Source organism: Nomascus leucogenys, chromosome 17 (genome assembly GCF_006542625.1).
Source record: "Nomascus leucogenys isolate Asia chromosome 17, Asia_NLE_v1, whole genome shotgun sequence".
Lineage (NCBI taxonomy): Eukaryota > Metazoa > Chordata > Mammalia > Primates > Hylobatidae > Nomascus > Nomascus leucogenys.
In genome coordinates this window covers 79,472,205-79,499,949 of record NC_044397.1, presented here as the reverse complement: position 1 = coordinate 79,499,949, position 27,745 = coordinate 79,472,205, and the positions used below count along the sequence as shown (strand labels likewise).

Below are 27,745 nucleotides of genomic sequence, written 5' to 3'. Positions count from 1 at the left end.
TCTACAGTGCAAATAACTTAGTTTTTTAAACAAATAAATTGCAAGGAGAAAAGCCAGCGGGAAAGGGAAGCTACAGATTAAAATATATTTAAGAGACACAACAACCAAATTCAGTGTATAGGTTTGCCCTGCTTATTAGTAAATGGACATTTACTAATTAGCTGCAGAAATTTTAAAACTGACTGGAAATCCAATCCTATTTTTTAGGTGTGATGACAGCATGGTAATTACACATTTTTTAAAGTCCTTATCAAGATACATACTGAAGGATTTATAAATAAAATGACATGATGTCTGGTATTTGCTTCAAAACAATCCAGTGGATGGGGGTGGTGGGCCATGGAAGAAAGGAGGAGAGGGCTTGGGGAGAGAGAAAATCAGATCAGCCTTGAGCTGCCGTGAAGGCTGGATGATGGGCACCTGTGGGTTCTCGGTGCCATGCTCTCTACTGTGGATGACGTCTTGAAATTTCTCTAACAAAAAGCTTAAAAATAGGGAAAAGAGGCCAGGCATGGTGGCTCACGCCTATAATCCCAGCACTTCGGGAGGCCCAGGCGGGCAGATCACTTGAGGTCAGGAGTTCGAGACCAGCCTGGCCAACATGGTGAAACCCTGTCTCTACTAATAATACAAAAATTAGCCGGGCATGGTGGTGGGCACCTGTAGTCCCAGCTACTTGGGAGGCTGAGGCAGGAGAATTGCTTGAAGCCAGGAGGTGGAGACTGCAGAAAGCCGAGATCACGCCATTGCACTCCAGCCTGGGGGACAAGAGTGAGACACCACCTCAAAAAATAAATAAATAAATAAATAAAGGGAAGAAGTCATTTCTTCTTCATCTTGTTATTTTGGAAGAAAATATTTCCAAACATCTTCTTCAGCAGGATAGACTGAACAACACTAAAAACAGATTATTTGGAAAGTCCAATGGTGAATACAAAGATAAATTAAGAAGAAGCATACCTTGGAGTAATGGAGGTGGGACTATATTATTACCTCAGTAATTGAAACAACCAAATCGAAGCCAGGCGAGAAATCACTCCACACTATGACAGGTTAGAGAGCTCCAATATCTCAACTAGAACTGATTTCTAATTGAAACACTCATGAACTTCAGGCAGCAAAACCCGCTTCTGTCGCGCCTCTGTGACGCTGTTCCGAAAGATAGGGTTCTGTACCTCAGTGAGCTCCTGGATGAAGCCCAATCCCCCTACGCTTCTCCTTCCTTTGCTTTATGTTCCTCTGCTCCAGAGAAGTCACCCATTCATTTGCTAACTTAGGAGTGGCAATGCCAGTAAATATTTTGAGAAGTTTTAGGGAAAAAAAAATATTTAAAATGAAATTCAAACTACTATGGAATGGACTCTTCACTTTCAAGCCATCAACTCTCTTTCCTTCATACCTGGTCATGTGGTTCCCATCCAGATCCATCGTTGCCCCCTTGGGCTCCCTGGCCTACCTGCTTCGACAAGGGGAAGGCCACCATGCTGCCCTCTGCAGCTCCCTGGGTGAAGGGAGGACAGGTTGGCCAGGCAGGGAACCACAAGCAAGGGCCTGTGACTGACTGACTTTTTGGTTCATAGTCATCTGGGTTGCATATGCCTGAAAACTTCTGGGGTTTCAGGATACATCAGGGTCACTGGAGACGGCAAGTTCAGAGAATACCCAGCATCTGAGGTTTTTGCCCCCTCTCTGCTTGTGTTTTTACCTACACCATTTCCTGAGCTCAATAAGCCAATCACCCACTGAATTCCTATTCATCTTTTAAGAGCTCACCTTCACCATCACCAAATCCGCAGATCTTTTCCCAACCTGCTCATCAGAGCTAAGGGACCCTTCCGCTCCTTCCAACAGTTCTCCGCTTGTAAAGTTCTTATAACATTTAAGTATCTAGGGAACCAACTAGTTGGTGAACTCCTTGAGGGCTGGACTGTGTCTCATTCACCTGTGTATCCATGCCCCGAGTCATGCCCATCCGTAAACACTGCCTCATGTTCACCCCTGTGCATGTGAACAGGACACATGAGCTCTGTCCATAGCTCTCCAACCCTCTTCCACCACTTGTCTCCAACCCCCTTTGCCGCCTTCCTGTTACCCCTCCTTTCCCATACCACCACTTTCCCACACCATCTTTTTCTTCCCCTGAATCAAGAAGTGAGAACATCAGGAAAGAGAAGGATCAGTTTCATGCCAGAGTCTCAGGCTGTCTCCACGGATTTTCCCATGCCAGACCATTTGGCTGGTGATTGCTGAACTAGATGAGAATTCTCAGCCCAACCCAGGAGTCCTCCAGCTCCCACTGCCTCATGAGCCCATCACAGCTTTCTGGATCAACAAACCCCTCCTTCAGTCAATAGGAGCTTTGTGAACTAAACAACAGTTGCCACAGGGCCTAGACGGCAAATAAATATGGTTATTCAACATTTTATCGCACTGTGCGTAATTCAGGAAATTCAATTATGGTCTCCCTAGCAACAGTAATGCAACTTCAGGCCTGGTACACAGGCCTTGTTTTCTGGTGCACAAGGGGGTGACCTTCACGCCTTCATGTGGATGGAGACCATGCAATCTGGCTGACTTACAATTGCCATGGGAAACCTCAGTGAGTCTTCCTCCCAAATCCTATGCTTCCAAATTCAAAGCCAATTTTCAGCATTTGGTATAAAGACTCGGGCGGGGGAAGGCACTAACGTAACTCCAGACAAGTATAGGTAGTTAAGCATCAAAGGCACAGATCCAGGTGCTGGATACACTTGAGACACAGAATGTCTGAGCAGGACTCTCAGAAAACGAAGTGTCAGGATCAGACCTGCCTACTGTTCTATTGCCTAGAGCAGGGGTTATTAACTTGGGGTCTGTGATGTCCCCAAAGAGAGACTGATGGCATGGTGGTTGGGAGCATGGATTCTGGTGCCAGACTTCGCAGGTTCAAATCCTATTTAGCTCTTCTATCTATGGAGCTATATGACCTTGGGCAAAGGATTCACCTTCCCTATGCCTCAGTCTCCTCATCCTTAAAATAGGGATAACATTATTGGGAGAATTCAGGGTTATTTGGTTAGTTTGGCTTTGGAGCACAGAGTAATACTGGACCTCTAGGCAGGATTTACTAATGACAGCACTTAGCTATTTTGCGTGGCCCCACTTGTAATCCTGTGCCCGAGCCAAGTCAGAATTGGGACATGTCACATATGGGCTCCCTTGAGTTTGCTCTTTTTTATTTTCTGAGCAAACCATACTTCTTTTTCCACTCCTCACTCCTCTGCAAACTTTAATTAAGCCCTCTCCCATCTAGAGAGCCAGGCGAGGGTTAGGTTTTGTTTTTGAAAAGCCTCACAAGCTTGCACAGCAGCAGGTTTTGCCACAGTTTGACAGTTCCAGTTCAGCTCGGTGTGGCTGATTTATAAGACACTGAGCTCATTGGCTTTATTCTCTGTTCTCTCCCAGTCATTTCTCAATCGAGTCTCCCTGGCTGGAAACATCTGAGAAAGAAATTTACTGAGAGATGCACAGACAGCCTATTCACATTTCATAACTTTTCAGGAGCCTTCCCCCAGAGGAGCCAGCGGTAGCCAGTTAACTCATGCACAATCCCTAGCTAGTGTCCCTGCCCCCATCACTCCACTCACTGGTACAGACAAACCCAGGTCCTCTCCAAACTCGGCCTCTTTGACTCTAATGCTAAGTGATGTAGCCATCACAGCACAGACTGTTCTTAGACCTCGCCCAGCCTCGCCTGTGACAGCAGGATTAGACAGGGAAATATGAACGGAAGGCACCCAATGGATTTAGTGATTTAATTGTCTGAGCACTTAAAAATTCAGGATTAATTCCACTTAAGTGCAGTTGTTTCTTTCTCATTAACAGGGATCTGTTTAAAATAATTTACAGAAATAGGAACCTGATGGAGGCTCAAAAGAAGCCTTCACATGACTTATCAACCTTGCTTTCCCCTTCTCCTCTAGCCAGCCCCTCTCCCTGCACCAATTTTGTCTCAACATATAGAAACCTCTAATCTGAAACTGGTATTTCCCACTAAAACCTCCATTTGTGCTTGAAGTAATTTGCAATGGCCACTATCTGTGTCTTGTTCTCAGACGTGTCTTGGTCAATTAGTGCAATGTCACAGCCGTGTGTAGTTATTGTAACTCCAGCTGTGAGCTGTTAATAATAAACTTGCCCACAGGACAACCCTGTCATATGGTTGATGGTCAATCAAGACTAAAATATGCATTAGGAGGAAAAAAAATGCTCCTGTCAACAGTGAGTAGGTGGAGGTCATTGGTTAGGATGCCGGCATGTAGCTGCCCAGTTTGGGTTAATGTCATGTCGTCGGCATCCTTGACTCGCTCCCACTCTACGATGTTTGTCCTGAGACACAAAGGCGTGATAACTAAAATGACACAGCTGGAATCAGAAGACAAGTAGACAAAACATGGTGAAATGCAGAATATGGGTCAGGGAATAGGGATTTGTTGAAAAGAAACATAGCTCAGATTCTTTAGTAGGAAAAGAAGACAGATCTGCGTTTTGGTCATGGAAAATGATCTGTGGGCTACAAGACAAATTTTATTTAATGGGAGCTCTGAGGCAAATAAAAACAAGCTGATTTGTGGCAAATGAGTGAAGAAGGAACAGCCACCCACTTGGGTGATTCCTATTAATTTCCTTCACAGGATCACAGGATGTTTTGATTCTTTTAGTTCAGTTTTAAATTTTGGTTTTCCAAGGGGTGGCTGTGAGTGGGGAGACTCTTGGCAAATAGATGAACCTTGACTTTTGTTCCTAGATATCTGCCCCAGTATGAAAATCAAATGGCATTTACTTGTCTCAATGGCTAAACTGCTACTTACTCATCTCTACGTCAGTTTCATCTGCAATTACTAAGAACCAGTATAGATAGGTAAAAAGCCATGCCAACTGTCTCAGTCAGTCCGTGCTTTTTTGTGTGTTTAAATGATAAGTTCTCAATACAATATGTGTCACAGATAGCATTTCATAATACCCTGAAGGCCACACTCTGAACAATCTCCAGTCTCTTCACTACCACAGGTCTCCGTTCAACATTTTCTGTTAATAACTGAAAACCCAGGGAGGCCAAGGCGGGTGGATCACCTGAGGTCAGGAGTTCAAGACCAGCCTGGGTGACTTGGTGAAACTCCATCTCTACTAAAAAATACAAAAATTAGCTGGGCACGGTGGTGCATGCCTGTAATCCCAGCTACTCAAGAGGCTGAGGCAGGAGAATCACTTGAGCCCAGGAGGCAGAGGTTGCAGTGAGCCGAGATTGTGCATGCACTCCAGTCTGGGTGACAGAGCAAGACTCCATTTCAAAACAAAAAACAAAAAAAAACTGAAAACCCAGGCTAAAGCAGTACATGTAACTTTTTCTTTGAATTCAAGCATTCCATTGCCTCCTTAAAAAAAGACATGTTGGCCGGGCGCGGTGGCTCACGCTTGTAATCCCAGCACTTTGGGAGGCCGAGGCGGGCGGATCACGAGGTCAGGAGATCGAGACCACGGTGAAACCCTGTCTCTACTAAAACTACAAAAAAACTAGCCGGGCGTGGTGGCGGGCGCCTGTAGTCCCAGCTACTCTACTCGGAGAGGCTGAGGCAGGAGAATGGCGTGAACCCGGGAGGCGGAGCTTGCTGTGAGCCGAGACTGCGCCACTGCACTCCAGCCTGGGCGACAGTGAGACTCCGTCTCAAAAAAAAAAAAAAAAAAAGACATGTTTTTTTTCTCCTTTATCTTTTTTTTCTGTGCTGGTCAGGAAGTGAAATGATTCAATTCCTACTGAGGTTTCTTTTTCACAGAAAGAATGAAATATTTGTCCTCTACTAAAAACAGAAAAACTTTTAATTGGCATTCAAAGGGTAATCACACAATAAAGGCCTTATTAAAAGCCTGGCGCCCTGTTTGCTCACTGTGGAGCCTGACTTGATTATTTGATAATTAGAAACACCCTGCTAATGACTGGACTGGAGTCTTCCCTGAGGGAGTGCCCCCTTCAGGGAACGCATTATTTGTGATTACGCTTTTGTCATTAAGAAGGTAAATTACTCACTTCTCTTTCCTCCCATATTCTTTCCAGATTTTCCTGAAAATTGTGGGAATCCAGAGAAGACTGCCGTGTCTGGAGATCCCCATGCGCACGCACATGTGCACACACATGCATGCGTGCTTCTCCTCCATCCCAGTTAGTTGGTTGCTAAGGGTTTGCTGAATTTCCTGTCATTCTGAGGCTGTTTCACTTGCTCAGTGGTTCTCAGCTGGGTACATGGCAATGTCTGGAGTTGTGTTTGGTTATCAAACTGCAGAAAGGAGAGGGGCTACTGGCATCTAACGAGTAGAGGTCAAGGATGCTACTAAACCTATAATGCATAGAACCCCACCCCCCCACCCCCCACCTAGGCAAAGAATTATCTGGCTCAAAATGTCAACAATGCCAATGCTGAGAAATACTGCACTAATGATCAATTTAGTTTGAGTTGACATGATCAATCTACAGGTTAATGTTCAGAATGAAAGCAATGAGACAAAGGGGTATCAAATTCCTCTTACATCATTTTCCCTTCACCCCACCAAAAAATTATACCTGATTCACCCCAACTCTGCCTAAGCCAGTTTTCCCTATGATATTGTAAGATGGAGATCAGCAACCTACAGCTTAATGCATCTGCCACCAACTTTTGTACAGCCAACAAGCTATGACTGCTTGTTACATGTTTAAATGGTTGAGAGGAAAACAAAATGAATATTATTTGTGACCCATGAAAATTACATGACATTTAAATTTAATGTCCATAAATAAAATTTTACTGGGATCCAGCCACACCCACTTGTTTACATATTGGCCATTGTTACTTTTGCAATATAGCAGCAGATTAATTTTGACAGAGACTATATGGCCCCCAAAGCCTAAATATTTACTACTGGCCCATGACAGAAAAGTTTTGCTGGCCTGTACTATAAAATCCAAAACCAATTATGTGCCCTGCACAAAAGGCAGACTCAATGATTCCCAGAGGTCCCAGGTCCGACAGTGATTAGGAAAGGTGCATCAATAACACCGCACTGTTTCTACATTTGCTACCCTCAGATATCACCAGATTGGTGGGAGGTCACTTACACACAAGTTATTTGTTTTTCTAATCTTACCACAGTTATAACTTTCTTGCCCCAATAAAACTCATCACGTGGTTTCAAAGCTGGGCTTTCCTCTCAATTTCCTTCCCCAGCATTAGCCCGAATTGAGGATACAAAACCAGAGAGAGAAGGCAGAAGGGTCTGATTTATCCTCCAACTGGATCCTCAGCCATGAGTAATTGAAAGAAAAACATAGGTGCACCCTAGCCACAAATTCTCAGACATCCCCTGACTCCCCGCCGAGATTGACAGTCCTCCCCCTATTTCAGAAATAGTTTGAACATCCAACAGGAGCATTCTCCTGCCCCAGAAAAAAAGGGTATTTAGGGATGTTACCCACACAGACAGAAAGAGGTTAGCTGGAATCGGGTTCTACAAACACAGGGGTTAGTGCTGTTTAACCTCACCAATTTAAAATGAAAAGGAATACATGCAAAAAGCCTGTCCCCGGCACTGTGCATGCCAAAGGGGTTAAGCAGCCCCACATGCATATATTCGAGTTTGGAGACATGACAAGGACACACATAGAAGGCTGTGAGGATGCAGAAGAGGGGGAGATCATTTCTGGATTTGGAGATGATAGTGATAAGAAGGAGGAAGCGGGGCAAGAGGAGAGCATCATCATTTATTGGTGTCAGAAGTACTCTGAGCACTTTGCATAGATCTTCACAGTAACTCAAAATGTTGATAGTGTTCAACCCATTTTATAGATGAAAAAACTGAACTTCAAGACGTTAAGTAACTTGCCTAAGGGCACAGAGCCAGTAAGGTAGTGGAGCAAGGATTCGAAGCACATCTGTCTGACTGCTCTTCTCCATGTTGAGGGGATTTTGTCATTGAGAAAGTAAATTACTTCTCTTTCCTCCCATTTTCTTTCTAGAGTTTTGCCTTAAAATTGTGGGAATCCAGGGAGGACTGCCACAGCAGAGGCAGGATGTGAACAGGCCTGGATGAGTAGGATACAGATTGGAAAACTAGAGGGAAAAAAAAATTCTAAATAGGATACAGGGATATGAATAAAAGAACAATTCTGGAATGGCTGTGTTACATTAGGGATGGTTCAGAGATGGAATGGAGGAGTCTCTTGGAAGCAGAGTTTACACAAGGCAGATAATACTGGAAAGGCTTGATGAGGCCCAAACATTGCCAAATGCAACCATTGTTAGGAATTGATTTTGCAAAGTCTTGACATTTGACATTGAGTCCATGTGGAAGGAATGCGCTACAGTAATAAGAGCTTTATTCAGGACTGCCAACACTTGCAAGCAACCAAGATGTCCTTCAATATGTAAATAGATCAAACCAGTACAACCATATGATGGCTGTACTTATTCAGTGATGAAATGGGCTATCAAGCCACCAAGAGACCTGGAGGAAACTTAAATGCATACTGCTAAGTGAAAGAAGTTCACCTTAGAAGAACTAAGAAAGAAGCTACATACTGTGTGACTTCAACTATATGACATTTGGGGAAAAGCTAAACTATGGAGACTGTAAAAAGACCCGTGGTTGTCAGCAGTTACAGGAAGAGTAGGATGAAGAGGCAGAGGATTTTTAGGGCAGTGGAGCTATTCTGTACAACACTATAATGGCAGATACGTGTCATTATACATTTGTCAAACCCATAGGATGTACAACACAGAGAATGAACCCTAATGCAAACTATGAACTTTAGTTAATACTATGTCAATATTGGCTCATCAATTGTAACAAATGTACCACACTAATGCCAGATAGTAAAAACAGGCGAATTTGGGGTGGGTGGAAGAGGGGACATATGAGAACTCTATGTACTTTTGGTTCAATTTTTTCTGTAAACTGAAAACTGCTCAAAACAAATGTTAATTAAAATTTTAAAAGGTTACTGGACCTGGATTCTAGACCCATCTCTGACTTTGAGCAAATCATAGCCTCTCTGGGTCTTATGGACCAAGAGATTAGTGCGTGACCCACTGCCATAGGACATCTTATGACTGGAATAATGCATATTTGTCCAACTTACTCTTTTCATTGAAGAGTGAAAGAGAGATGGTGGGTGCTTGGGCCTCAGGCTCATGAATGTAAGCCCTGAGGGTTTCTGGGTATTTGCAGCAGTGGATCAGGATCCCTGAGATCATTTCCCTCTAGCACATGAGGTCACTTTGCATTTAGGGGCCCCAATACCAGTGTGTTTGTGGTATGGTCCTGGTTTGTTTAGAATGGTTACCAAATCCCAACTTCTTCACACATTTTTTAAAGTGATGATTATTTTGTAGCATGATAGAAACTGACACCCACAAAATGTGTTGACTTTAATGAAGTAGATGTGAGAATTTAAACATCTTCCCTTCCACACCCAGCTTCTGAGCTTGTCTGCTGAGCTGCCTGACAGAAAGTTGGCCTCTGCAGGCCCCACAGCTGCCATAGAAATGGCAGTGTGACTGGCAGCTCTCAGCAGTGTGTCCAGGATGTACTAATATTTACCGGAAGAGGCAGCCTCTGGTGTCACTGAGTCCCCACTCACCTCATGTGATTGCTGCTTCCCAGCCTGCTTCACAGAGTTGGGCCAGAGGAGGGTGTGGTCTGAGCTTGCATCAGAGATCTGGTTTTACCTTAATCCCTCAAAAATCACAATTATATTTAGCAGATCTCAGCAGGCATAGTATTAATGATAAAAACCAACCTTTAAGGATATTGTTCACAAAGGATGTAAATGCCAAGTTAGATGGGTAATTTAACTTTACATATATATGGATGGAAACATATATGGCTTTTAGATTGTGCCTGAATTTTCTACATATACAAACACACATATTTTTTAAACAGTTTGGGTACAGAAAATAATATCACCAACTTTTACTTGTGTGTGAACTTTGTAGACACAAAACTTAAACAGATGTGCATGTTTATGATTTTTAAAGATGCACACATGTAAAACATTCAATAGTATATTTGTTCACACAGTTCATTTAATTCAAAGATCCTGTATTTACACGTTTTAATTGTGTTATGTGAGACAGTGCTACATATATTATGTATGTTGACATTTATGATTGAAAACCAAGTGGCTCAGTAGAAGTGAGTTCTTCATATGTTTTGAAACTGTTCCAGACCTAAAAATTATGCACCACTTAGGAAGGGGTAAGGAATAGGAGGGGAGCTGAATGTGGATTGATTCCAAAATACTTCATGAAGGTAAATAATAAGAAATTAAACTTAAAAATTTTAAATTCCCTGCTCCACACAAATCGCAAAATCTGAGGCTATTTTTCTCATTCAGAGAAAGCAAGCAGGCTTCTGCTTCTGTTGACATGTGATATTTGAAAGAAGAGTGGGGTCTGGGACTGGGGACGGGAGGTGGGCAGGTGTCTGTGGAGGCTCCTCCATCCAACACTTCTCAACGAGGATTCCAGGAGGCCCAGCCTGTAAATGCCTGTATTGTCTTCCCGCTCTGCGGTCACGGGCAGCTGAACATTTTGCTTGGTGCGTCCACAGAAGTTTTCTTCTTGCATTCAAGATTTGGAGTTTTAATACCCGCTGTGTTTGGAAAAATTCTAAAATCAGAAATGATGTGGTCTGAAGTGTTGACATGTTTGGCCCCATATGGACTACACAGCTCAGAGAAATGAAGTGGCACATTTATCAGGTCTCAAGTTTGGGGTCCCATATAGATTTATTTGAGCCACACTGGCCAGAGGTGACTGAGCCTCTTCAGTCCTTAATGTGCTTATGCTTTTTATTGCCCTCTCCAGCTGTATAAGTGCCTCTGCCTTTTGGCACACAGTATTAACGGCACTGACAATTCTGCTCATTTCACCTTTTTATCAGTAATTTAGCCTTATGAATCTAATAAGTATCAGCCTAGTCTTGAATTATACATTGGTGAATTCTTTATCTGTCCTTTTGCTAGTTTTCCACAGCTTTGGGGCAAATTGTCATACCTAGTGCGACATACTTGGCATGGAACACTGTCCCTAGGGAAACTCTGGTAAAGTTATGAGGTCATATCAAGTCAATCTAGAAATACAAGCAGTAGTACCAATCTTCAAATGCAGAAACTAGAGGCTCTCTCAGAACTTACAATTGCTCTCCATTTTATAATTCCAAGGAATTTTCTGCTCCACTCTGCAGAGCTCTGTAGTGCCCGGGTCAGTGTGAGGGGCACCAGGAAAGGGGATTTATGTCTCTTTGCCTTTATCCCTAATTCTCACCTTGACCATTTCCAGTAAAATCAGCAAGTAAAATCTAGCAAGCTCCAGTGAAATCAGGTTAAAATAATCACATGGGTAGCTTTCAGGAGGCTTAAGGTAACTGAGGCGAGTTTGTATGCATAGGAACTTCAGGCCTCTTCTAGTACCAGTTCCTCAGTCACAGCCCAGAACCAGCTCCACCTCCAGCCTGGGCCACCACTGTGTCTCCACTGGGGGGCCCAGTTTCACAAAGCCATAACTGTGTCCTCTCAACATTTAGCGAAACCAAGAGGCAAGCTCTGAACAACCAGTAAGGACAAAGTACACAATAGGAACCCAAAAACTCGGGAGGGAAAGCAGGCATTCAAAAGATTGTGTCAAATAAGCAGATTTCTGTAATAGTGGAAAGATAGAGTCAGAAGTAGGAGAATGTGTGATGAAGGGGTAGGGGTGTGTGTTGCAAGAGAAAAATGATATTCTCTCTTAACCTTTTCTTTTGTCCCTCCCCCAACTGTTCTGCACCCTGCCAAAGGGGAATTAGCAGGGTATAGACCTGCTCCCATCACACAGGTAATGCGGAGAAGCCCATGGAGAGAAAAGGGGAAGACCGGGAGATCGGACTCACCTTTCCGCCATATTTGAGCATCACCACCACCACTGTCAATCACTACTACCAAAGTTTCTTTCTCTACACCTTTTAGGGGATAGGACAAGTTTTGTCTGAGAGAAAAGTTTTAAATCTGAGGGAAAGACAATTACTATGGATTTCAAGGGGACTAAATGTCTTAGCAGCTTGCAGTTAAATGTCTTAGCAGCTTGCAGTTAAATGTCTTAGCTTGCAGTTTCCCCTGAGCAGTTGCAGCTTGGGGGATGATGCTCACTCCTTATCAGCTCTCTTCTTGTGGTTGCCCCAGAGGTTGCAGATGGAAGGAGCCCGCTGCTCCTGCAGGGCTTAGCACGTGGCTGGTCACTGCCTCGGTGGGGTCGATCAGGCCTCCTCTCTCTGCCATTCTGTGAGAAGTATCCATCATCGTTCTTTCCACACTGATTTTATTCAAGAGTTTCTACTTTAATCCTCACGTCTTTGTCCTCTTGTTTTGCCTGTAAAGAACTTCTCCATAAGGCCTGGTTTTCCCTCCTTTTTCAACGTGAGCCTGAGCATCTTCTGCTCTTTGCTGCCCCACCAAATCTCCCTCCATGGCACCAACCTGCCATCACACACATTGTCAGAGGTGGCATCGGGCAACGCAACTGCAGAGTTCCTTGTCCTGCCGATCTCTGAGAATCCACGAGGCACAATTCCACAGTGTCCACATGGGACACTGGAGATGTGTCTTGAGGAGGGGGAGATGCTTTGTGTCACATTCCACTCTTGGTTGGAATTCTGTAGTGCTCATTAGTCCACATTGAAGGTCCTAAGGTTTCTCACTGTTAAGTGGCCTGCTCAACTGCAGGTGTTGGTGTTGCACCAACTTGTTTTACCATGGCCCTTGCCTTTTGAGTCATACCTTCTACCATTTTGCAGAACTGCTGCTCTGAGGATCATGTCTCAGGAAATGTTGCTGATCACATGGAGGGTCTACCCAGGAGCCAAGTGCTTGTTATGTGCCATGCTTCAGGAAACAAACTCCCTTTCCGTCCTCCTTGCCTTCTCTTTGACTCAAGCACACAGCAATTCCTGTTCAGGCCCAAGATGCAGATCTAGAATTACCAGCCCCAGGATCCCAGACCCAACTCAATGTACTACTGCTACCACCCAAAGAACTCCAGGAGGTTCCTCCTGTCTGCTTTAATGTAGCAAAGACTGACGGTTGTCCTACAAAATCATTTCTTTCTTTCTTCTTTAATAAAAGAACCTCTGATTTCTGGCTGGACATGTGGTCACTCTGAGTAAAACTATAGTTCTCAGCCTCCCTTGCACCTAGGTGGGCAACTGTAGGAGGTGCTGGGTACATCTAGGAACTATGTTTAAAGGGAGGGGGCATGTGCTTCTTTGTCTTTTTCTCCTTTTTACTGCTGGAATAAGGATGTGATTACAAGAACTTCTGAAGCCATTTTGGGTCATGAAGTGGAAGCCACACGCTGAGCAGGATAGAAGGGAACTGGCTCCCTGACACTGTAGAGTAAAATCATGTTCTAAGCTTACATACCTGGGCTTCTTTTATTTATTTATTTATTTATTTATTTATTTATTTATTTATTTATTTTAGACGAAGTCTTGCTCAGTCGCCCAGTCTGGAGTGCAGTGGCGCAATCTCGGCTCACTGCAAATTCTGCCTCCTGGATTCACACCATTCTCCCGAGTAGCTGGGACTACAGGTGCCCACCACTATGCCCAGCTAATTTTTTTGTATTTTTAGTAGAGATGGGGTTTCACCATATTGGCCAGGATGGTCATGATCTCCTGACCTCGTGATCCACCCGCCTCAGCCTCCAAAAGTGCTGGGATTACAGGCGTGAGCCACCACGCCTGGCCATACCTGGGCTTCTTTTACGAGAAAGAGAAATAGACTTTTTTTATAATTTAAGCTACTCGTTTTTTATGATTTTTTTTTAATTTTTATTTTTTATCCTTAGCAAACGAACACAGGATTAAGCTACTATTATGATAGGGTTTCTGCGACTTCAACAGTCTAATCCTAACTGCTTTGGTTCCTCTCTTCAGCTAACCCCTCAGACCTCTCAAGAACAAACTGAAAGCACAGATCATTTCCTAGAACAACCTCTCAGAAAGTCATCTCGACTGGGAACAAGTTAGCCTCAGGATGACCCCTCTGGAATTCCTCTCCTGATGATCATCAGACCCCTGTGTCCAGACCCTCTGTCACTCAAGACCTTTTTTGAGGAGATGGGGAGATGGGGCTGGCTGGGGAAGTCTCCACACCACAGTGATTTGCACATCAGCAGATCCAACTGGGTGGTCTAGTCTAAGTGGCCATATGTTTTCCCACTCTTTGCCCCAAATAGCCATTCCCTGAGTTTTCCAAATTTTTGGTCTTCATGTGTTCACTTGGCTGTGTTCCCATTCACTGTTGGTGCCTTTCCCACAAGAACCATCCAATTTGTTCATTAGTATATACACACCATCTATTCTGAAGGACCTCAGCGTGATTTGGTTCCAATTCAACCTCACACAACTTCTAAGTTAACAAAGATATTCTAATCTACTACCATGGTCCTGCCAGTCTATTCCATGTTTAAATCCTTGGTGCCAAGGCTAGTAATTCAAACAAAGGCACAACTCAGGCTATGTCACCCACAGATACCGCCTGAGCTGGGCAAGCCCTGGACCAGTGATCGTGGGCTGGAATTTTGTTCTCTGCACAAAACCAAAGCATGCTAATGTAGCAACCTGATGTGTGTGCTTCCAGTTTTGATGAATTTTTCTTCATCTCTGCTTATGAGATACATGAATAAAGATTAATTATATATCATGACGGTAAAACTAGGCAACTCTGTATATATACAAACATGGTTATCAGCTTTTTTTGTTTGTACCCTTACTGTAGCAGTTATCCAATGCCTGGAATTAGAAGAGTTCACGGCATATGCTTGTCCTCTGCCATTAGACTGTGAAGTGCTTGTCCTTTGTCATTAGACTGTGAAGTGCTTGTCCTCAGTCATTAGACTGTGAAGTGCTTGCAGCACCTTTACATCCTCTGCAGTACCTAGCTTCATGCAGCAGTTAAGGAAAAGCAAGTGCATTGGACTCGCATGGACTTGGCCTGAAATTTTGAATAGCTGTGTAATTCTGAGCGAATTACTTAATCTTGCCAAGTCTCAATTTCCTCATCCAAACAAAAACAGGGATAATACATATATCTTAGGTTGTGCTGAAGATTACATTAAATAGTGTATAAGGCTGATAGCAAGTGGGAGCTGTGACTAAGTCATAGCGACACAAGTGTTAAGTGCTCAAGAAATACCTAATCAAATGGAGTTTTCAAGAAGCAAGACCCCCATGTCCATAATTTATTAATTATCCTATATATCACTAGGTCCCCTCTCTAAGATATTGAGTCATTTGTTATTTGTTCAGCCAAAAAACATTAAGCATACATTACCTACCAAGTGTTAAAAGAAGCTAGGGATACTGAGATATATTTGACATAGTCCTTGCCCTCATGGTGATTAGAATCTAGTAAAGAAACAGAAAGGTAAACCAGTAAGTGCTATAAAAAGTTATAGATGCTGTGCTAGAAGTGTTCTAGAATTCACTGAGTTCCCGAAGAAGGGAGAAGTCTGCTCTACTTGGAGCAGGTGTGAAGATGGCAAAGTCATGAAAGTCTTCAAGAAATGGTGATTCTCAAACTGAGACCTGAAGAATAGATTGGTATGGGGCAGGCAAACCATCCTCAGCACAAATTAGTGTGAGCAGAGGCAATGGAAAGAAGTGCATTAGGCTGGTTTTGGGGGGAAACAGCAAATAATTCCTCATGGCTTAGGGTCAACAGAGGAGAGGACACCTGGGTGAGAGTTTGAGTTGGAAATGGGGTATAGGCCACCTAGGGAGGTTAGTCTTGATTAGTGGCAGGGAGTTTACTCAGCAAATTCCAGTCACCATCCAAGGGAGACAGACAGATACCCAGAGAAGGAATGAGGTGACACCACAATGGCCCAGTTTTCTACTATCCAGAGACAATGGAGCAATGTCTATACATCTAGGTTATAGGGCCCTTGTCTTGTGCACTCTCACAAATCCCCAGCAATATCCCATGTTCTGGTCCATCCCTTCCACCATCAGGCATCACCTACCTGGTGTTTCCCTTTCCTTAGGAGTCAGTTCTCTGCTAGATGATAGTTAATTGTATAATTTTTAAAATCTCAAATATCTCAGTACACATCAGTGTACGTTATTTATCCCAAGTTATAGACTTACACTTGAACAGGGACTTTCTGGGCTAATACTTTAAACCAAATGGATAAAAACTCTAGTGGTAGAATTTCAAGCACTCTGGCACCTCTGTGAATGTGAGATTTTTGTACAAGAAAGTGGTGTTTTACCACCAGTCTTAGGCTGTGGAATCAGCTCCTTCCTTCGTGTTTGTTGCCAACAAAAGGGTTTACAGAAAAAGAAAATAATTTGCCCTTGCAAAGACTGTGAAAACAGTCATATTTATAAGCACAATTACATACACTTCTGACTCTATCCCAGTGGCCAGTATGTGGTAGCTGCCTAATATATGACCAAAGAAGGAAGAAGAAAAAAGAAAGGGAGGAAAGAAGAAAGGAAATAAGGTTGTCCATAATCTTTTTTAACATGGCTTCCAGCATAAAACTTGGCAATTAAAAACTGTTATTTTTTCATTCCTAAGGGAGCAGGGCAAGGGACATAGATATCCAATTTATTACCACTAAGATTTTTATCCTAAAATTTGAAATATTTGAGTGTACAAAAAGCTTCATGTTGTATGCTCTTTATAGGATGCCTAGATCTATGTTTATGGAAAGTTGTAATGGTTGCAAAGTCAAATTGCAAAAATGATTCATTTTTGCAGAGATCTTGATATATCATACTGCATTCTAATAAAATTTTCAATACTGGCAGTAATGTAGATTATAATACTAATGTTTCCCATGGGATTCCACGATCAGAACTCCTTTGGTAAATGTCCTAGAGTTAAGGCGAATGCACCAAAGAGCTGTAACTCACTGACATTTAATATTGGCTAATGCAATATGAAAAATTCGGCAGCAAATACAGGCTGTAGAGAAACACTCCTTCAAGATTTGGAGTCCATGTCATTCACAAAATGTTTTCTCCTCATATTCTGAGATTAATGCAGTTCTGACACCTTCCTCACAGATACACAATGATTTAGGAAAGACAACAAGAAAGTCAAGGAGATAAGAGATGAATGGGACCTTCAAGCAGTAAAGTTGTAACAAGAAATGAAACTTGAACTCTTTGAACAGAATTTTTCCAGGAAAGCACTTTCAAACTCTTGAAAGGGAAACATCAAAGTCTGAAGGGCAGATATGAAAAAAGTTTCCCCTCTTACACCAAAGTGACGCAAATTCAATCTGACACACGTTCACAGTGAATTTTGTGTGCCAACAAAGATAAAAAGGAAAAGGATACGTGCTTGTCCTCAAGGAACTTATTACAATTATCTCTTAGCTGACTGGGACATCTGTTTTCTGAATATTGTTCCCTTCTGTCCTCTGCCTACTTCAAAAAGGACTGAAGTGGTACAGGATTTTTTAAAGTACTCTTTAAGATGCTCAATTTCTGTCAAAATACTAGGAAACACAAATGGTAACTACCATGAAAAAACATTTTTTCACCAATCAGCATGGCAAAGATCAAGAGGTTTAACAACAGAATCTGTTGGTAAGAGTGTGGAGCAACAGGCACTCTCAGACATTTCTGGTGGGCATGGGAAGAGATATGACCATTACAGAAAGCAACCTGGTGATGCTTACCTGAAGTTTAAATGCATATACAAGGTGATCCAACAACTCTTCTTCTGGAAACATACTGCCCTTTGCAAGTACTTTACTCGTGTGAAATGATGGATGTTAGGTATATTTGTGGCACCACATATATTCTGAATATGTCCATAGGCACATGCATATTGACACATATATTCTGAATAAGCAGAAGCTATAATAACTGAGGAATCTCTATATGAGCTAATACAGAAGCAGAGCCAGATATATTTCTAGGAGAAACAAACAAGGTGCAGAAAGACCTTATGGTGTGTTCCTATTTACGTTTAAATAGGTGCTGTGGGTGTGTGTATAGAGAAAGAGCCATGTTGTGCATAAAATATCTCTGGAAGACGACACAAGAAACTGAACACGGTGGCTCCTCTAGGGAGGGTGAGAGGATGGCTGGGTCCCTGGGATAGAAGGGAGACTTGCTGTTCATTATCTACCTTCCTTTGGTATCTTTTGTACTGGGTGCCTCTATTACTAATTCAAATAATTAAATTTAAAGGGAAGGTTTCTAGAAGGGCATGTTTCCAAACCAGAGATCTGAGCGAATGCACAATGCACACTGTTAAACTAGTCATTTCTACAAGGCCCTACCACTTTTGAAGCCCATCACGTAGAAGGAGTTCGTTCTGGAACACAAGTCCTAAAACTAGATCCCCACAAAGAGAATTAGGGTGACTCTGTCCAGGAGTCTTTGGGACTCACTTCCCATGTCAGCATTTTGGGACGCCAGTGCCCTCTTTCTGCCTTGACTGTTGCCATCTTGAGGAAAAGCTCAATTCCTCGATTTCTGCGTCCATCAGCACCCTCAGCTGCGCTCTGTGCACCCCTGTCATTGGGGTGCCCCATGGCCTTCCTCACCCATGCTTGGTCCTGTCTCCATGCCCTCAAGCCCCACCCATCCACCTGGAGGTCACAGGCAGTCCTAGCCACCATCCCCCGGGATGTTTACCACCTTCTGTCTCCCGCTGCTGCTGAGAAACACGCTCTGTGACAGGACATCTCAGTTATAACATTTTTTCATTGCATTTATTTGTTTGTCTCCCCAAACGGAATGTGAATTCCCTGGAGAGGGATCTGTTCATCTTTGTTTCCCCACAACAGCCATTCAGTTGAGATGTTTAATAACTGACCATCAGCTGAAGAGCCGCTTCAAAGCTGGTGCCCCCTGTGCCCCCTGTGCCCTCTGTACACAAACCGTTAGCCCCCACTGCCCAGCAGGGCCCAGGGATGCCAACCCTTTGGGGACTGTGCCGGCCCAATGGCAAAGGAGTTGCCTTCTTACCGAAAGGTCCGTCCTGCCCCACCCTTCCAGAATTCACTCTCAGGCTTGGAACTGAAAAGAAGCCCCATGCTGTGATGGAAAAACAGGGTAGCCGTTCCATCAATTCATACTCTTTATTACATACCATGTTACACCCAACACCGGGATGCAGTTTGACCCGCAGCTGAGGGCATTTCCCCTAGCCCACTTTCCTTCCCAGGGTCCCTAGTCCCCTGATCTTGCCTGAGAAGTTCCTGCTGGCAACTGACCAGCAACAGTGTCCCCTGAGCTCCCTGAATGCCCCAAAGAGACAACTCCTGGACTCAGCAGTGGGCCGTCTTGTTTCCAAAGCCCACCCTCCGAGAACAGAAGCTCTGCCTTGGTTCTATGAAAATACAGTCAGTCCTGGCATTTTTGAAAATGAAATTTCCCTGGAGGATACTTCACATCGACACGCAACTATGCAACTTTCTGCCACACTTTCACCCCTGACACCTTGGGAGTGGTGCTGCTGGTGCCTCTGGCACCTGCTTCCCTGTCCTGCCACCTGGATAAGAAACAAAGTGCAGTAGCCACATGCCTTGTAGGGGCTGGTGTGGGGGTGGGAGTCCTCAGGATCGGCTTGGCTTAAACTGGGATTGAGTCTGGCTATGTCTGGAGAACTTCTGAATCAAAGGGGTTGGGTGTTCATTGGCATGAGGAGTGCGACCTAGAAGGAGGAAGGTTCATGCTTCAGGGCCCTGAGCGGAGGCACCAATGCCCCAGGAGAGATGACAGAGTGGCTCCAGCACAGTGAGTCCAGAAGGGGGCCTGGGATCTTCTGGCACCACTGGAAGCTCTGACAATTGGTGTTCAGGGCAGCCACGGGGGAGAGGGCATGAAAGTCCCCAGGAAACGGCATTCTCAAGTGGCTTTGCAGGAAACAGACACTAACAAGGAAACCTAAGTAAAGAACCTATGAGAACTGTCCTGAGCCCATGTGAAACACAACCATAAATAAAATCAGGGCAGAGGGCAGAGGCACTTCTGTCACGCAGCCGGACACAGTGAGGCAGCCAAGTCTGATGGTTCATGTCAAGGTGGCAACCTTCCTACGCTAGGCAGAAGAGGCCTGAGGAATTTCAGGCTACAAAAGCAACTTGCAGACGTCAAGGGTACTGAAAACTGAATCGACAGTCTCATCCCTGAGGATGACAGCTCCCAAAATGTAGAACACAGTCTGCCTCAGGCTCTCCTGCCCCACCAAGTTCACTCCTGCCCTTCCCAGAAATGAGGTATGCAAGGACCAGTGAAATGCCAGCCCTCGCCCTTGTTTCGGCTGCTCTTAGAAACGACAGCTTGTCTTGACTACAGACACCTCTCCGGATGCACCCAGAGCCTCTGTCTATTACGCAAAGGGAATGAATATAACTCTTGACAAGAAGAAATAAATCTGATCACCCAAAGCAGAAGCCAAAACCAGAAGGGTGATGGTGGTTTTCCAGCAGTGAAGAAATCCACAGCTTGATTTTTTTTTTTTTAATATACATTCCAGATGTTTAAGAGAAATCTACAAGCCACATCTCTAGATTCCAAACTGGCCTCTCCGTTCATCTCTTCTCTGCCCTAAGCAACTCTCCTCTCTGTAGTTGAGTTAATTTCCCCCAAAGCCCACTTTGTTTATTAATTTGCTGAAGAGGTTCTCCAGTCATCACACATTTGCTTTTAGAACTGGGTGGACTGAACCAGTATTTCCAGGACTATCCCCTGCTAAGCTTCAGGCTCATCTGTTCTCCAAAAAGCATTTTTCCATCTTTGTTCTTGTTGCCTGTCACTCACCCCATACCCATAGTCATTTGTGGATAGCTTGCCATCTTTCAAAATCCAACTCAACACCACCTCTTCTAGGAAGACCTTCCTGATTCTTCCAGTAGGAATCGATCTCTCTCTCTCTCTCTCTCCTGAACTGCTACTGTTGTCTCTGCTCCTTTCGTGTGATTCCTCTCACATTGCTTTGCGTTATGGTCACTTTCCAAACAGGCTGTGCTCCTGAGGAGTGAGCTGTATTTTGGATTTTCTGTACTATGAATTTTCTGGTATCTCACAGTACTTAGCATTACACCTCACATGTAATATAGACATGCAGCCTTTAGACTGCAAGGGGCCTGCTATGGACTAAATTGTATTCCCCCTCAAATAATTAACCCCCAATGTGATGGTATTTGAATATTAGACCTTGGGGAAATAATTAGGTTTAGATGAGATCATGAGGGTGAGATCCTCACGATGGGACTGCTGTCCTTTCAAAAAGAGACACCAGGTGGGTGTGATGGCTCATGCCTCAAATCTTAGCACTTTAGGAGACCAAGGCGGGTGGATGACTTGAGTCAAGGAGTTCAAGACCAGCCTGGGCAACATGACGAATCCCTGTCTCTACAAAAAATACAAAAATTTAGCCAGGCATGATGGTGTGCGCCTGTGTTCCCAAATACCAGACAGGCTGAGGCAGGAAGATGTCCTGAGCCCGGGAGCTCGAGGCTGCAGTGAGCTGAGGTTGCACCACTGCACTCCAGCCTGGGTAGCAGAGTGAGATCCTATCTCAAAAAAAAAAAAAAAAAAAAAAAAGGCAGGGAGACAGAGAGAGAGAGAGAAAAGGAGACACTAGAGGTTTTGCCAACTGTCTGTCTGTCTCTGCTGTGTGAGTACGCAGTGAGGAGATGGTCATATCTGCAAGCAAGAAAGGGAGCCCTCAGCACAACCTAACCATGGTGGCACCCTCATCTCACACCTTCCAGCCACCAGAACTGTGAAAAAGTACGCTTCTGTTGTTTAAACTCCCAGTCCACCTATGGCACTTTGCTATGGCAGCCTGAACTGACCAAAATAGGCTGTCCACTGAGCCGGCCTTTTTATTTTCTACAGTGGTTAAGTACCAGGTCCAAAGTGACACAGAGCAGAGCAGGGATCAAAACCCAGTCAGTCTCCTAACCCCCAGCCCACAGCTCAAGCAAATACAACAAGCTTGCCAAATAACACACAATGAAAGAAAAGGCCCAAAGCAATAAGTATATTTTTCTTAGACATGTCCATATCTTAAACTCTTTTTATTCTAGCTTTGAAATAACAAACCGAAGGTCCAAGGGGACTTCCAGCAAGGTCTGAAATTGAGAATTTGGCTTAAAAGACTGCAAGGGAAGAAGAAAAGACCGGGAGAAGGCTAACTATTTGGTTAAGACAATATCATATTACAGAGTTATGAACTATGCAAATGAAACCGCAGGATTCACAACCTCATGAGATTTCTTGTACCTATATAAAAAACTGTGCGAACAAGCATTTCGGAGCTTGCTTTAAAATCTTCTGTTACTACCACCCTGTTACACTAGTTATAGGGTTTTACATCTCATGAAGGGCTTCCACATATATTGTCTCATGGAATACGTGCAACAACCAGCACAGGTATCACCATCTCCCTGAAGCAGAGTACACCCCTGAGCCTTAGCTCGCTTAAGTGACCAAGCAAAGTCACAGAGCTGTTGGAACTGTGACTGGAATACCCTGTGTGTCTATGTGTGTGCAAGAGAGAGAGGGAGAGACATAAACAGAGAGAGAGAGAGTTGGGGTGGAATTGATCCCACTTCACTATATTTTCCCAAGATTGCATTCAAGGAAGTCTCACAAATGTTCCCCATCAGCAGGCAGCTGAAAGAAAATAAACCACCGATGAGAGCCCTGGGCTTAGCCCTTGTTCTGTCACCAATTCAGTATTGACTGGGGAGAACCACTTAGCCTCTCTAGTTCTGTTTCATCAACTGCAAAAAAAAGGTGTGTTGAATTGTTTTGTCTTTTTTTTTTTTCCAGTCAACAAAAGGGACACTTTATTGAGGCCCCAGGGCCATGGGACCTGGGCAGGAGGCTGCCCTTGGGGAAAGGAAGAGCCTTATTTGACCTTCTTCTTGGGGCACAGGTTGTTGGTGTGGCCTCACTTCTTGCGGCAGTTGACAGCATGGGGGTGCACGCGAGCACAGCACTTGCGGCAGATCATCTTGTCGCAGTCGTATTTCTGGGCAAGCTGGCAGAGGGAAGGCTCAATAATGCCACCTCACAGGTGCAGCCCCAGGTGCAGGTTTGATTCTTTCTGGATGTTGCAGTCTGAGAGAGTGTGGCCATCCTCCAGCTGTTTGCCCGCAAATATCAGACGTTGCTGGTCAAGTGGAATGCCCTCCTTGTGTTGAATTTCAGCCTTGACATTCTCACTGGTGTCACTGGGCTTGACCTCGAGGGTGATGGTCTTGCCTGTGAGGGTCTTCACAAAGATCTGCATCTCTGCGTCTGTAGCTCAGCTGCCTCACTCTTGTTTTGTCTTTGATTCCCTTTAAGTTCAGACAATCTGTGGTTTTCTAAATTAGACAGTTAGATAAAAGATCAGGCCAACTCACTTCCAAAAATGTCTGAGCTCTGGATCAGGTACTCAGGAGGAATATATATTTTTTCATGATGTTTCTTCCCCAAACTCTTCATAGGGGAAGGGAGCAGAGACAAGACTGCAATTGGTCTGAATGCAACAAGAATTTAAGCCCGTGCTGTCCTTAAAAAACTCATCTTCAGCCATTGGCACCAATGTGGGCAACACGGCTTTGCAGGAAACCAGATCCAAGTATGCAGAAGATCAAAAGCTTTACTCCACGGAGACCAGCAAAAGGCACATTTCTCAGATACTCTTCTCTATGGAATTTAAGATCTTGTGACATCCTGCCTAATTTAGACCCTAAACACCATTAATTTCAGGCCAGTGACAGCCCCAGATCAATAAATACTCAAATCATAGTAAATTGGAAAACAATGTTAATAGCACCAAAAATTGCTTTATATGGCAGCAACTATATTTATTCACCATATGTATTACTAATAAAATACAGAGAAGGGCTTAATATGTCATTCTGTGAGTTTTTATGTTTAACACAGACTATTTTTAATCCAATTCAAAAGATTTCCTCAAGGATCCCCTGGCTCTAGAGCAACTAAGAACATTCATCAAGAGAAAGACATTAGGGCAGGTTTTTAACAAATGAGAAATAAAGTCATTCTCTAGAAAAGATGAGGGTTTAAGACATAATTATTAGGTCTTAAAAGCCTTGAAATTAAAGCCAGTACTAATACTGGCTTTCAAGTCCCATATTGTTTAGTGGATATATTAGTCAGGGTTCGCTAAAGGGACAGAATTAATAGGATAGATGTATATATAAAGGGGAGTTTATTAGGATTGACTCACACAATCACAAGGTGAAGTCATACAATATGCTGTCTGCAAGCTGAGGAGCCAGGAAGCCAGTCTGAGTCCCAAAACCTCAAAAGTAGGGAAGCTGACAGTGCAGCCTTCAGTCTGTGGCCGAAGGCCCGAGACCCCTGGAAAATCACTGGTGTAAGTCCAAGAGTTCAAAAGCTGAAGAACTTAGAGTCTAGTGTTCGAAGGCAGGAAGCATCCAGCACAGGAGAAAGACGGAGGCTGGAAGACTCAGCAAGTCTTCTCTTTCCATGCCTGATTTTATGCTGGCAGCTGATTAGATGTTGCCCACCCGATTGAGGGTGGGTCTGCCTCTCGAAGTCCACTGACTCAAATGTTAATCTCCTTTGGCAATACCCTCACAGACACACCCAGGGACAATACTTTGCATCCTTCAATCCAATCAAGTTGACACTCAGTATTAACCATCATAGTGGATAAAGTACAATACTTGCTTTCAAGTCCCATATTGCATAATTGTTGTATGTTGTATTAATTCTTGTTGGCACATATTATGGAAATTTCAAGGACTCTCTACCAATGAGTTTCTCCTTATCAGCAGATGTCCATAAGGAAGATGGCAGGAAAACTCATTCATCAGAAGAAATGCAGCTCATGACTATGATCGCTTTCCCAACTCCAGCACTGGAGTCCCAACTTCACAATTTTTTGCCTTTCCAATATACAACATTATCTACCTGGCATCTTACTTTATGTTCATACTAAACAATGAAATTGGTGAAATGGGAAGTTCAATATCTAAGTTACAGTTCTTCCCAAACACATTAAACTATATAATAGCTATTTAAAATGTTTATTCCAGCACCCCTTAAAATTATGCATTATGCACTCACACAACAAGTTGATCTGTAACTTTCAAAGTGTGTTGACTGTAATTTGGGTTTCAGCATTCATCACTTATCAAATACTCAGTTAACATCTGCCCTATAGATATAAAATAAATACTCCACAGTCCTTGCCACAATAGTCACCATATGGTGGCTATTGTAAAGACAAACATTATATTATATTATAATTATATTATAAAGACAAACATATTATATTATAAAAAACATTAAAATGAATAATTACAGTAATGCAGCTAGTGGTTCAATAGAGATATGTATAGTGGCTATATCTATTGACATTTATTCTATTAGAATTTAAAACTGATAATTTTTAAGTATTTATTGTTCATTGAAATCACAATAACAAATCCATTGTATGCTAACATAAATAACATTGTTATGAAAATGACTATATTTCAAAAAAAAAAGCAAGAAAGTTACTAAGTGAAATAAACCAGTCACAAAAAGACAAATACTATATGATTTCACTTATATGAAGTACCCAGAGTTGTTAAATTCAGAGACAGCAAGTAGAATGATGGTTGCCAAGGGCTGAGGGGCAGAGGGCGTAATCGGGAGTTACTGGTTAGTGGGTGTCAAATTTTAGTTTTGCAAGATGAAAAAAGTTCTAGAGATTAGTTGCACAACAATGTTAATGTACTTAACACTACTGAACTGTACACTCAAAAATGATTAAGATGGTAAATTTTATGTTCATGTGTATTTTGCCACAATTTTTTTTAATTTTAAAAGTTTAGTAAAAAGAATGGCATAGTTTTACAGTTTTATGCATCTCATAAATGTCTAGTTTAATAGAACACAGCTGGATTCTGATCTCTGCTCCTACATTCAATCTGTTCCAATATATTCTTTTGATTGAAGTTTATGAAGATTATCCAGCATCACACATATTTTTTTCTAACTGCGATTATGTACTTAGAAAAGGAAGAGCATTTTGATAGCTTTATCAGATTATTGCAGATATTCTTTGGTATCCCACCAAAACTTAACAAGTGGTAGCTTCTTAAAGGTTAGTTATAACGTGGAATCTGAAACTATACAAATTAACTGTTGCTATATTCTGTAACATTACCATCCACTGTTTACCTCCTACATTGAATGAATCTTTTACCCATGCATGATTTTGTAACATCAAGCATTGGTCATTGGGGAAATATTGGTTGACTCTCTTAGTTACGCAATTTTCCAGATGTTGCCATATCTTACTTTATATCACAAAATTGCATGTGTTAATTTCACTTCTGAGCTCAGAAAACTCTTTAAGTATCCTGAAGCTATCAAGCTCATGATGGTGAATACAAGATCTCCAAGATTCTAATTTTCTCTTGAAAGCTCAAATTTTATTATTAGCCATAAATACTATCAGTGAGTTTCTTGACACAATAAGCACATTTTGTTTATTTTTGTAAAAATGCGCCACTAAGAAGATCTGCCATGTCTAAGTATCCATCGTTTGTCTTATTCTTTCAAGTAAAAATGGGGCCCTATGAAAGAAAGGACTAGACAGCTTGCAGTTCAAATGATCAAACAGTGATAGCATTGTACTCCAGTGTGCAGAAGAAGGGCCTTGTGTTCATGTCTCATTTTGTCACACAGAATATGTTTTAAAATTTTTTCATAAGGGCCAAGGTTTAGAAAAATTAATAATTTCTTACTCCTTCATCAAGGATGTTGTTAAAAGAAATTGTCTTTTTTATCTACCCACAAATACATGGCAGTGAAGAACACAAGGACCACTAGCACAACTTGATTTTAACACTTTGATTCGTGCTAAGAAGCAGCAGTTTTCCTGCCGTTGCTTCTGCACCATTAGCGCAAATGTCAGCACAGAAAGGCAAGTAACCTCTTAGGGTTAATATGAAAATACTTTGATCTCATGGGTTTCCAGAGAACAGTCCATGAACCACAGTTGGAGAGCCTCTCATCTAGAAGGTTCTTGACTCTGGAAACAAATTTCCTAGGACTGTGTCCTGACTTTTTCATTAGCCATATGGTGTTAGGCAAATTACTAAACTTTAGTGATCCTCAGTTTCCTCATCCGTTAGTAGAGATAATAATAGTACCTACCCCAAAAGAGTGCTGGAGGAAAAAATAAGCCAAACTATATAACGCGCTTACCTCGGTGCCTGGCTGATTGTATGCAACAAATGTTAGCTCCCAATGCCAGCTATTGTTATTAATGTTATTACCTTCTGCTCCTTTGCAAAATGCTGTAGATATTAAATGTTCTAAAAATGCTGCTTAAAAAGCAATGATCTTCTCATTTCTCAGATGATAAGTTTTTATTTTGCCAAAACAAGATCTCATTTGACAAGAAATCCCTAAAAATCCTGTCAATAAATTAAATATTGACATATTAAATGTCCTATACATATTAAATATCCTATAAATGCTGCTTAAAAAGCAATGATCTTCTCATTTCTCAGATGATAAGTTTTCATTTTGCCAAAACAAGATCTCATTTGACAAGAAATCCCTAAAAATCCTGTCAATAAATGTTGGTGGACTGAATAAAGAGTCCCATATGGGAAGAGGTCATTGCAGATGTATGTTTAGGTTTAGGCATTATACCAGAAATGCTTTAGCTCCTCAG

At 42.7% G+C, this 27,745-nt stretch overlaps 1 long non-coding RNA gene and 1 pseudogene across 6 annotated transcripts in view; both read right to left on the bottom strand.

Annotated features, from left to right (window-relative positions):
• The window catches only part of LOC105737767, a 182,704-nt gene that overhangs the window by 66,092 nt on the left and 88,867 nt on the right, over positions 1–27,745 (bottom strand). The window lies entirely within an intron of this gene.
• Positions 22,940–23,326, bottom strand: LOC105737768 (annotated as a pseudogene).